At 34.1% G+C, this 13,087-nt stretch overlaps 1 protein-coding gene across 2 annotated transcripts in view; it reads right to left on the bottom strand.

Annotated features, from left to right (window-relative positions):
• LOC137405551 (uncharacterized) overlaps positions 1–13,087 on the bottom strand; it is a 42,432-nt gene that overhangs the window by 22,809 nt on the left and 6,536 nt on the right. The window contains exon 1 of one of the 2 annotated variants that reach the window (XM_068091831.1): positions 12,599–12,706. The exons of the other annotated variant lie outside the window; for it this stretch is intronic. The gene's annotated coding sequence lies outside the window, so the exon portion shown is untranslated. Of the gene's footprint in view, positions 1–12,598; positions 12,707–13,087 lie in introns of those variants that run through there. 2 annotated transcript variants of the gene reach the window in all.

Raw genomic sequence — 13,087 nt, forward strand, 5'->3', positions numbered from 1 at the left:
ATCATCTTAGCACTCAATGTGCCACAAAAAACTATAATCTCATTGAGAAAAATTTTCAAATAGAGTTTTTTGCCTGCATGTTCCCACTACAGCTAGATATTACTATTCAAAAGGATCAGTTCATTTATCAAAGATAAAGCATTTGCGACGTTAGGAAATAAAAAAAAATTAACTAGAATAGTTCCCAATTTAATATAATAATTATTTCACGCAACTTTGCGTTAGTTTGCAACATTTTTCATCATCGTTTGGGCTTGAGTGCCAGTTGGTTTCTATTACTACATTGGCATACAGGGCTAAGAAATGCGGTATGCTTTACAAGATGGTAGAGTTGTCGAATCACTATCACTACAGGAGTGAAGAGAGTTGTTCTTGTAGCCTTCCAACAAGTTTAGGCCTATAAGCGCGAAACCCTCAAATTTACCCGTTCCTAAACAAAGAATAAGTATTTTCACATATACATTAATAATTTGATAATTAATACATTGTTTTAGGGATATTTTCAGTTGTAACTTTCCTAAAAAACTCCAACTTACCTATTATATTATTATTACTATAACAGAAATGTTTTTGATAGTTTAGCCACTCGGCATAAACCGTTGTCAGCTGATTCAACAAAAAACATGAAAACGTACCTGTTACCAAAGCTGATATAAACAAGTTTGTTTGATTTCATCTATAATATAACTACAGAACATAATATGAAGAGTATTTCTTACAGTATAAAAGGACAACAGAAATAGAAAACAAATGTTACTCCAGGGAAGGTGATGATGAGGTCCCTGTGCACAGTTACAAAAGAAACGTTCAGAATTCTTGTGTGAGATGCAATAAACAGTTCCTTATACGATACATATAGTTGATTAAACTGTACAATCTATCTACAAATGTAGGTTTGAGTGAATAATTCTATAGAATGAGTGATCAGGTACAATTTTGTGCTCTTGACTACCTATTAGTAACCAAAAGGCCAAATGAAACATCTTGCGCCAAGGCATTGTCTTTTAAATGTCCCTGAACATGTTGAAAAAGTTGCAGACGGTTTTTTTAACGATTTGTAACTTCTCGAATCAATATTAATTATTACATCTTCCAATAGATAAAAACACTTGTTAGCCGAATTATAAAATATAAATTATTATAAACCATCAACAAGTTTGTTGATGTTCCAAATTGGTTAAACACATACATGCACCTACATGTGTGGTACTATCTGTGTTGCATAAAGATAACCTTTACTGAGTGTTACACACAATTAAGGTGTGGCCTACACAGTATTCTAGGTCACCAAAGCTCAGTAAGGAGCAGCATGGATGATGTTTCACCTGTTTTTTTCCTTAATTTGTATCAAAGCGCTACATTTTTCATTAATGTCTGAGCTGGTTGTATATCAACAATGAAGTTATGCCTTGAAAGCTATTTTAAACATCCTTTCTCCCTTTTAATAGACTCGAGAATGAATGTGGTAATGATAGCATTTTCATTTTTGGTAACATTGAGAAGCGGAAGTAAGTGAACTTGGAGCTACATGAATCAGCCAATGAGCCACATGTGATGCAAAAGTGTTCTTCGCAAACATGATAGATCTAGTACCAATTCCATAGAAAACCGAACAAATCGGATCCAGCGTTGATGCGAAACATCGGCCAGATTAACCTTCCCTTACGTGATACAACGAATATATAACAGGATAATTTGTACAGGTATGAACCCTAAAATAACAAACACACATTGGCGGATTTTTGAGTGTTTTTAAGATCAACCAGGTAGGCATGAGAGGATATCGCATGGTTTATTTGCTATATATTCAGCAAATGAACGTTGCTGTGAAACTTTCTTCGTGTCTACCTTGCTGAGCGGTTAATGAAAACAGCCTAGTTACCTTTGTCCTAAATACAACACAATTTATATTGAATTTTTTTTATTAAAATAGTGAGTATTTGTTGACAATGGCTAGTAGCTACGCTTCATTCTACTGATTTACAGAAAAATACAGATGAAATGGACAATAAACCAAATTTTAGTAATGATACTCATTTATTGAAAACTATTGCTATTTACTCAAAACTATTGCTTAGTTTTGGTAGCCCTCTATTACATTTTGAGTGTCATACTTTTCATAGCCATTTTATTGAGGCACGGTCAACACAAAGCAATGAATAAAAGAAACATTTTTCTATCGAGGTATGTCATTGAAATGAGTCGACAACCGACTGGTGATCGGGTTACCGATGGAAATAAGTAAATCTGTCTAGCCAGCAACTTGCCACAAGTGAATTTAAATGATTGTTTTTCACCAAGCTGAGATCATTTTTTTCATACCAAAACTCTCTAACTCTATGCTCACCTCGGAGAGCACAAGCTAATGATTTGTAACGTATTTTATGCATTTTTGTTGCCCAAAAATATAAACAGATCAAAAGTGACTAGAACAAAAATACTATTAAAGGTAATTGAACTGGCATGCTATTAGATAAAACCATAGAGCCCCTCTAATAGAACCAATCCTTAGTTAGCCTTAACAGTTAGGGTCAAGAAGAAAGCATAAGCTCTGTTTTATTACTACTAACGTATTGTAGGAGCACTTGCTGAGCAGAATGAATAATTAGATTAAGCTCGCTGACCAACAATGGCGGTGAACAACTAGTAATGAGAGAGTGAATGATTTAACTAGTAACTTACGACAGCAGGCTTCATGTATATCCAATAAGACAGCATGCCACACTCAAGTACAAGGGCAAGATTAAGATTAAGCGTCAAGCAAACCACTGGCACTGGTTACATCACTCATAATAACGTTATATCAGGCTCTGCGCGCTCTGACGGAAACACTCTCGACATCTCAATAGGCTGATTGACCACTAGGGGGATATGAGTTGCAAGAATTAGCGCCGACTTTACTCTGTTGTTTTTCCTCGGTTATCTAGTGACTGTGCAAACTTTACAAACCAAAATTGATTTTAAAACAATTTTCCATCTGGTTCTGAGTACGACAAACAACAGCAGTTTATTCCCAGATAGATCAATGCAAAGAGAAGCTAATCTTTTAGGAGAATCTTGTTAGGTTTTACTACCAATTGACACAAATGTGTGTCAAAGCAACTGTTGCTGCATTCCGCACATTTCCTACAGCTGGCCTTTTTTACATGATAGCGCACCATCAACTTTTGGAAGGTCTAGGTGTGTGGTACTACAGTGGAAACATTAAATAAGGTTTCTAAAGAAACCACCTAACAGGAATATCAACCTTGGTAAGCGGGACTGAGCGGTACTCTTATTATTGATTCTTCACCTTTCCACAGTAGAAATTAGAAAACTAACTCAACAGTAGACTTGAGTGCCTAGCAGAGAACAGTATAAATTAAAATCACAATTTTGCTAGTAATATATAGCGCACTTATGTTGGCCTTAGTCTACAAGTGTCCTTCATCAAAAAATGCACTTGAGGTAGCAGTTCGAACAGTCTAATGGCTAAAATGATCAACAACATTTACAATATGTTTCCATGACACGCATCATGCAGATTTGAAGTTGTGCTACCGTGTGAATTAAGTATTTCTATGAACATTTGTAAGATGCGGATTGACTCCAGCGCCTTGTTGAACAAAGTAAGGAAATGTAAGCTAGAAATTATTAATTAGCGACGCAACGCAAGAAACTTGATCAAGAAAGGACAACAGAAGTATTAAAAATGTTTAAAATTGAATAGCTGGCGCAGTATTTTAATGCACATCATCCGCAAGTGCCATTTCCATTATTCGCAAGTGCTGTTTCAATTATTCGCAAACAAGATGGATTTGATAAAGTTTTGCGAATCGCAAAACTCGCTCATGTTGCGGATTTATGCCGTTTCCATGATGCGGTTAACTTGCGGATTGGCTCAAATTTGCGAATCATGTGCGTCATGGAAACATAGTGATTTATTGTCTAACACTTGTAATAGTAAGAACTGAAATTCCCAAACAGAACTTTGCCTCGATGACTGCTACCACTACTCTAAGCTGATAAACTATGTTGTACCATTCTAGTACATACACATACATTCATACACATCCACAAAATTTTTACTAAATTTGCGACTGTTGTTGATGTTTTAGGTGATCTGACTGCCAGGACATTTCAGTATTAAAATTGATAAAACTCGATCGCAATTAAAATGGTTAGATCAAGGGAAAGGGCGATTATGACGTCAATAGTTGCAAAAGGACTGATAGGGTAAAGACACAGCGATGCAGGTTGAACGCAATAGCCGATATCAACTAACCCAACGATAGCAACTAGTGAGACCATTTCGCACGTACTTTCCTTTTGAGCGTTGAACCACGATCAAGTTTTGTTGATTCTAATCTTGAAACATCCTAGCAGTCAGATTACCTGGAACGTCCAAAAATTGCAAATGATAGAACAACACCGACATTTTCTGTTAAAATCTACAATTCTGTGTATGTTCATCTTTAATACGTGAAGTAAATTAATTGGAATTTGGTTTGTATGTTAGAACCAGATTTGGTTTGTATGTTAAAACCATCTTTATGCTTAAAAGAATATGCTGTATTTCATTTAGCTTATTCCGTAGCCTAAAGACTTGACAACCAACAGTTTTTTAGTGTTAATTTATCCTAGAGTCGGGGGGGGGGGGACAGAAGTGTGAGCTCGGTGATGCATAGGTTCGAGGGTAGAGTTAGTGACAACAGCGCACAGCACAGGTTACTCTGACATAAACAAGGTAAGGTCTAAGCTAACATGGCTATATTTTTAATCGTTTTTACATATTAGTTTTACATTATATTTTAAACATTTGCTTATTTTGAATGCCAAATGTTAAAAATTAGTATGGATGTAGAGTCAACAGTTGGCATCAATTTTTCATTGTCAGTTACCAAATTCACTCCTGGATGTGATTGTAAATAGAAGTTCAACTGCATATGAACAGCAAGTCAACAGGACTTATCTTCATCCAGTAAACGATAAATAGCACAATAACTTTACTGTCAAATTCCATTAGTCTAAAATCCTGGCCACACACATCAAGGAACTGAGACGTTTGCATTGTTATTTGTTGGTGATACATCGGCAATGTGTGATTAGCCCGTTTTGAAACGAACGTGTTTGGCTACACTGTTGGAGAAATAATTGATGCAATGTAATTGTGATTGGTCAGGCTGCTCATTATACCGAACACGATTCAATTTTATTCATTTACAATGTAAGCAAGGCATGTCCAAAATTGACTTTTGAACAACAAGGACAAGATGGCTGTTCATAAGCAACTATCAAGGTGAAAGATACTAAGATATTCTTTTTTGTAATGGCTATATGAAGGGCTACTAGTACAAACTAGAGCTGTTCATAAAACATTTCAGATTATTTGGTGATTAATATGTTGAAATCATTTTTCTATAGTTTAAACCATAACTGTCACGTACAACTTTTATCGTATTTACTAGGTAAATCAGACACATTGATTGCGATATTGTACTCAAAATAAAGATTGGTCCACTAACTTTCATAGTAATGAAGGCTTTTTACAGCGTTTTAATATCGGTCTCGAAAACCACACGAGCGGCACAACAAGATCCGTCCATAAATACGTGACACAACCTAGCTTGTTAGGAGAAGAAGTTAGGGATGTTTAGACCAATTTAGAATAATAGAGATGGATATTTTAAAATCCATTATTATCTAAATTCAGCCTTGAAAATAATCTCGGTCCTTTCTGAAAGGTAGATAAGTTATTTAACATTGCATATTTAAAACTGAGCTAAAAAAAGCGCGATAACTACGCTAGCTTGTGATAAAACCGCGCTTTTTGAGCTCATTTTTCTGGGCGTTCAGCCTATTTAAACATCATGTAACAAGTTAAGAGCAATTTTAAATAGTTTATATGCTTTTCATAAAAGACTGAGACTATTTTACAGGCTGGATTTAGATAATAATGGGTTTTAAGACACCCATCTCTATTATTCTAAATCGGACTAAACATCCCTAACATCCGTTCCTGAAAAAGCTAGGTTTTGTCACATATTTATGGGCGGAGTGTGTTATGCCCGATTGTGTTGTTTTCGAGACAAATAATGAAACGCTTTAAAAAAGCCTTAATGAGTTTGAAGGTTAGTGGACCAATGTTTATTTTTAGTACAAAATCGGAATCAGCGTGTCTAATTTACCTAGAACATACGATAAAAGTTGTACGTGACAGTTATGGTTTAATTGATGTCATGAATTTGGAGTATTTTGTACATGTAAATACAGTAACGCAAATATGTAGCTGTTTAAACTTTATTGTTATCCCAAATCTTTGATAATCAATATTTCATAACAAATATCCTGACGATACATTGATAAGTGCACTGAAAAATACAACAAGAAGTGAATTACGATCTTCACACAATTGATGTCAATTTTTTTTCAGTCAATCTATTTATCAACATAACAGATGGTTAGTAGCGTTGGAGTGTGTAGCAAATGTCTATCTACACTAGACATGGGCGATGGAAGTCGTTGGTGTGTAGCCAGGCTAAGTTAACAGGACCAAATGTTTGGCCACACATTTCTTATAACCGATAACAATAAAAAGCCTTTTTTAAAACCCACTCTAGACCAGTCAGCAATTTTGCTGCCATGCCATAATCAGTATGTTCACATCGACAGTTTTGCAAATTTGGTGACAATATGGCATCATTTTGCATAAGCGAACAATAGATCTGATGAGATTAATCTAGTTTTTTTGCATTTTTTTGACTCGCATAAGCAAATCTACTTAATTCCCATCTGTAAAAAAACAAACACCACAACAATGATTTGGCTCCAAAATGTATTAGGGCTCTAAAGATTGTAAGACTAAAATATTCCTTCTCATCTTAGTAATATTTCGGAGCAGTAACTTTACTAGATTGGCAAAACTAAACTCGGAAGCCTAGTCATAGCGACAGATTATGAAATAAGCTTTAAAAATGAAAAAAAAGAAAGATTTGCCATGCAGCAGTTTTTTAATAAGAATGTTGAAGAAATGAACGATGTCTGAGTATTATGTAAAGATATGCTATACATAATTATAATAAAACTGGAATATTAAAGTGAGCAACGTGAAAGCGCACTAACAATGAAGTTCTTGACATGAGCTATGCATCAGCTTGTCAGACAGAAAGATATTCAAACACGCCAAAAAAGCTATTAGAGGAGGTACATCTGTAACATAGGTTCGACCATTTCGCGGAAATTGTTACTGTACTGATTACTCTATTTCACTAAGACTAAATTTAAAACCCTTATAAAATAATTTTCGCATGAACTGTATGCCAATCATTGACAAACTAAAGAACTAAAGTTATGCAATTGACTATCCACTCGAACATCTAATAAATTTAAATTAAGAATACACATAATTTTTGTTCTTCACGATTTAAAAAACGTCGGTAAATGTAGATTAGCATTTGCTATGAAAATAAATCTTAATACTAATATAATTATACATTATTTGTTATTTCACCGAATTTTTTAGATAATCATTTCCGATTAAGGTGATGAGGCCTTAGGAAGAATAGGTTGATTTATTGTGTAACGAGTAAATTACTACTTAAAATCTATGTTGCTCCTATACAAAAATTAAATTAATCATTGAGGAAGTCAACAATTTGGGTGAAAAATGTTTTTCACCATAACGAGTAACTTAAGGAAATGGCTCCAGCACAAACAAAGTTTCATACCTGGTATGACCATCTTAAATTCAAGTAAAATTTAAAACACAGTTAACCTACCTACAAAAGACTCTTCATACGAAGTTATCATTCCAAATTAATAATTGACCGTTATTAATTTATTATTTATCATTATTTATCAAATATAATAATTATGATTGCTAGTAATATGACCAAGTTCTTAAAAAAAATGTTTTAATATTCATTGTTTATCTCATCATTTAAAGTTCAAATGATGAGATAAACAAGAACAGATATGTTAACAGTTTAAATTTTAAACTGTTAATATAATTACCTAGCCCATAAATCTTAGTTTGTATAAGAAACATAGTCATGGCCAAAGATATTAACAGCCCCCACCATTTCGTAACATCTACTGAGTTTTGGCTCTTTTACTGCTGCTCTGTGCCACCCAGAAAATATAATGCACATAAAAAATGATTCTCAGAATGATTTCTATCCTTAAAAAAAGTATCTAAAAGAAAAACCATCACAAGAGTCTCCGCGAGTTTGTAGGTGAGAAAGTCTGGTTATTGAAAAATACTAGTTATTTATACCGATATATGACATCAAATCATCTAGTTAAACCAACGTTTCTATACATTTAAAACAAAGGATGACATAATGAAACAATTATGCAACGATTTCATAATTAGAAAAATTTTGATTAGTATAAATTCAGTGTAAATTTGATGTGCATTCACACGAAATTTTCAACTTTCAGACCTTGATTAAAATGAAAACTGTAGTTGCGAACTTTCACAAGCAAGGGATAGGTTATAAATCTATAGTAAACATGACAAGATGAAAGATCCCTCCCTATACATACATGCATGCATGCAGCCATGCGAGTTCAACAGTTAAAATACATGGTTATCACCATCTCAAAGGATGATCATATCGACAGCAGCTCAAAAATCAGACCTATAAATGGTTTTGGTGTAAATTCAAGTGTATAGAAGCTATTACCACATGAAACAGTTACAAACTGTTGCAAGTGAAAATAATTAGATATAACTAGATCAGCTTACAAAATATTATGATATTAAAATATGTCGCTCATTAGCCTATCATAAATGAAAATATTGAAATATGTTCCACATCATCCTATTAGAAGTGCAGATACTAGAAGTAGCTACAAACTTGCTTATTAAAAACAACGATATTGAAAGAAGAAAATCTTTACTATTGTCACTAATTAGAAACACTTGAGTGAGCAAGAAGACTATCATTATCGTGTCAGACAGTATAATCTCAACTAGTCCTAACAGTGTGAATGACTTGGCTATTTTGCTAAACCTTCACATAAATCCAAAGGCAAAACTAAGAACATTGAGCATCTGGCCATATAGGCATCCATGTACATACTTCATACACATCCACGTACGTACTTCATACACATCCACGTACGTACTTCATACACATCCATGTACATACTTCATACACATCCATGTACGTACTTCATACACATCCATGTATGTACTTCATACGCATCCATGTGCGTACTTCATACGCATCCATGTACGTACTTCATACGCATCCATGTACGTACTTCATATGCATCCATGTACGTACTTCATACGCATCCATGTACGTACTTCATACACATCCATGTACGTACTTCATACACATCCATGTACGTACTTCATACACATCCGTGTACATACTTCATACACATCCGTGTATGTACTTCATACGCAGCCATGTACGTACTTCATACGCATCCATGTACGTACTTCATACACATCCATGTACGTACTCCATACACATCCATGTACGTACTTTATATACATCCATGTACGTACTTCATACACATCCATGTACGTACTTCATACACATCCGTGTACATACTTCATACACATCCGTGTATGTACTTCATACGCAGCCATGTACGTACTTCATACGCATCCATGTACGTACTTCATACACATCCATGTACGTACTTCATACACATCCATGTACGTACTTTATATACATCCATGTACGTACTTCATACACATTCATGTACGTATTTCATACACATTCATGTACGTACTTCATACACATTCATGTACGTACTTCATACACATCCATGTACATGCTTCATACACATCCATGTACGTACTTCAAACACATCCATGTACGTACTTCATACACATCCATGTACGTACTTGATACACATCCATGTAAGTACTTGATACACATCCATGTACGTGCTTCATACACATCCAGTATACTCAACCTTTACATACATCTAGTCTCATACTCAACCTTTATATACATCTAGTCCCATACTAAACCTTTATATACATCTAGTCTCATACTCAACCTTTATATACATCTAGACCCATATCTAAGCCCTACATAATCCTTTACTTAGCCTCATCAGATCTTAAACTAATGGTTGGTACTAGCTCACTAAAATTAAGATGAATATTTATCCAAGCTATTATAGTTCAGCACTACATATCCACACACACGAATTAGCCAACATCATTTCGCTACACTAAGGTAATGAAATGCTGCCATAAAACAGCTATTTATGGATCATTTTTATAATCAGGGATTCTTGAGAGGCCTGAGTGATCATAAAAATTATAGACAGTAACTTACAGCTAGCAGCAATAAACAGAGCTAGGAGAGAAAGGTGAATGGTTTTTGATGATTTCCATTACAGCGTTTAGCAATATTTACACAACTGATTTACGCAGAGTCAAAGTAGGCCTGCAACACTCGCACTGAGCAGGCTTAACATTCTCAACTACCACTCATTACTATGAATATAGACCAGTGTGAAAACCTGTTTCTTAAGAATGCTTTTAGCTTTCAACAAATTTACCTTTCAATACCGTATTTTAAGTTTGACAAGTGCTTAAAATGCCAGAACCTAACACGGGCAGCATTGGTTAGACGGGGAACAACTTCACTCATGTTGAACATGGTAATCCTAAACAATGTAAAATATGACACAATCTACTAACCGTAAATAACCGATAAAATTTGTTCGATAGACCTGCTATTCTTTAACATTGTCTATTTCCTATCCTCACATATAAGCTTATATCCGACTCTTTATTCTAAATATTGTAACATCTAAATATTCCAATCTATAAAACTATATAATCAAAATCATTTTATCTATCATAACAGAGCAGTACAGTGCTTGAATGGTTACAAATCAGCTTTAGAACTACTTTCAAAGATGGCTAACAACTGTAAATAACGAGCTGATGGTTTATAATTAGGAATAAATGGTGTTTTGTGCAATTGGTTGTTACATAACAAACAGGGCATGCTCATTGATGGAGATGTGTATGTAGTAATTAATGTGGCAGCGTTGTGTCTTGGCAAGTAAAGCTACCTAAAAAGTCCATAGTAAAGTGAACACAAAATTTTTTGAATATACATAGCTGACATTGTTAGTATACAAGTTGACTACAAAATCTTTTAGTTCTAGGTTAACAGGCAATTTTGACTAGTTTCAATACTGTATCAAGACCTAAATGTTACACAACGTCAGCTTTTATTATAACCCATAAACTGTTCAGCAAGAGTAGCTACTAGTGAGATGCTTACTGGCTAACAAGTGGCTTATAGACTGGCTGCCCCTAAGTCAAAAGTTGAAAAATTTACACCTACAATTTTGTATGTCTGAAAGTAGATAATGATGTAAGGTATTGATGGCTCAAGTCTCAAAACCTAAGCAAATCAAGAAAGTTTATTATTTTCCAAACTTACACATTTCTTTATTCTCAAAAGGGCAGCTTAACTAAAACAGTTAAGAGTTGCAATGGTCTAATTGATAATATATGAGTTAAAGGTGTGGACTCGGGTATAACTGAAACCAAATATCATACCATTTGACTTTGAAAGTGTATGGACTTCAGTTTATTGCTTCTCTCAAGTGTGTCTTTGGGCAGCATTTTTACAGAACAACTACATAATTTTATGTACTTTTAATAGATAAAAAAACACTAAAAAAATCATGATCGAAATTGTGAGCAGCAGCTGATGCTAACAGTAGATGCTAGGCTAGTCATATGTATAGATAGTACTTTATTATTTCAGCCATCCCTTTATAATAATTGGCTGGCTGGTCATCAAAGATTAAAACAAAACTAGAAGCTATAAAGTAAAACCTGGACCAAACAAAAAAGTAGTTTCACTTCACTTATAAAAAATACTCAGTAGCTCCCCGATTGTATATCGCCGTACTTCATAAAAATTCCTTTCTTTGAAAATTATGAAAAACTACTACTAAAAATTACATTAATACATTATAAGTGTCATAATAAAAATTGGTTTTATAAATGTCAGGAACAAACAATCCAGCTTGTCGCTCATGCCTCCGGCATGATTTGCAAAGTTTGTTGCAAGGCTGTTGCAGATATTAGGATTTCACAATGCTTCTTATTTCACTCTGACCACAGGTCATATTTTATGGATTAGAACTTTTGAATTATTTTTATTAATAAAGAATCATAGATTTTAAGGACAATAAATGATATGATCCTCAGATGAACAAGAAGAGGCATTGAACCATGAAATTTAATTAATCCAAATACATACTCAAAATGCATACATGAACACTGCACTTTTTTCCGTGGTATCTTCCTATTATAAAGACAGTGTAAAAAAGGATTTTTTGATTCGCGTGGAAGAGTGATACATAGAAAAAAATTGAAGCGGCTAAAACATAACTTTTCTGTCTTTTCAATTTTTTCTATTATTTTCTTTTTTGTATGTAACGGAAAACATCATTTTGTTGATGATTACTGATGCCAAATAAAAGTTATGCATGTACATATATCTCCCAAAAGGGTTGAACATATCTTAACAAATTAATGCAGAATGTACTATCGAGACAAGTCATGCAAATGTGTATCGAGGCAGACAGCCTCATCATGCTTTAAGAAACATACCCAGTATCCCTTCCCTGATGATCTAAGCACCAGAGTAAGCTAATTGTAAGCAACTCAACCTCTTAATGCGCTTCCTTCATCAAAGATACCTTCAAAATGTATGAAGATTGCAAATATAGCCATACTGAATAAAATTTTACTAAACGCTGCAAAAAACAACGTAAATTATGTCAATGTTGTTCGATGAAATGTGATTAACAATTCCTTGAGACTTGAACCAAATTTTTTACCAGCTAGACAAGAAATCACAAACACCTAAAATATGGTATCCATTCTTGATATGACCAACAAATACATAAAAAGTATCCAGTAAATATTATTTGGTCTAGTCAAGTTTAACAATATGCTCATTGATGCAATATTCAGGGAGATAAGAAAACGATCTGTGTTAAATTAGTTGATGAAAGCGGTAGTTCATAATTGGTCAAACTGGAGTTTCCCAATGGGAGTAGCAAACAACAGCATCTCATCTATAGAAACTTTCACTTT

The sequence above is a fragment of the Watersipora subatra genome, chromosome 10 (assembly GCF_963576615.1).
Source record: "Watersipora subatra chromosome 10, tzWatSuba1.1, whole genome shotgun sequence".
In the NCBI taxonomy this organism is placed as follows: Eukaryota; Metazoa; Bryozoa; class Gymnolaemata; order Cheilostomatida; family Watersiporidae; genus Watersipora; species Watersipora subatra.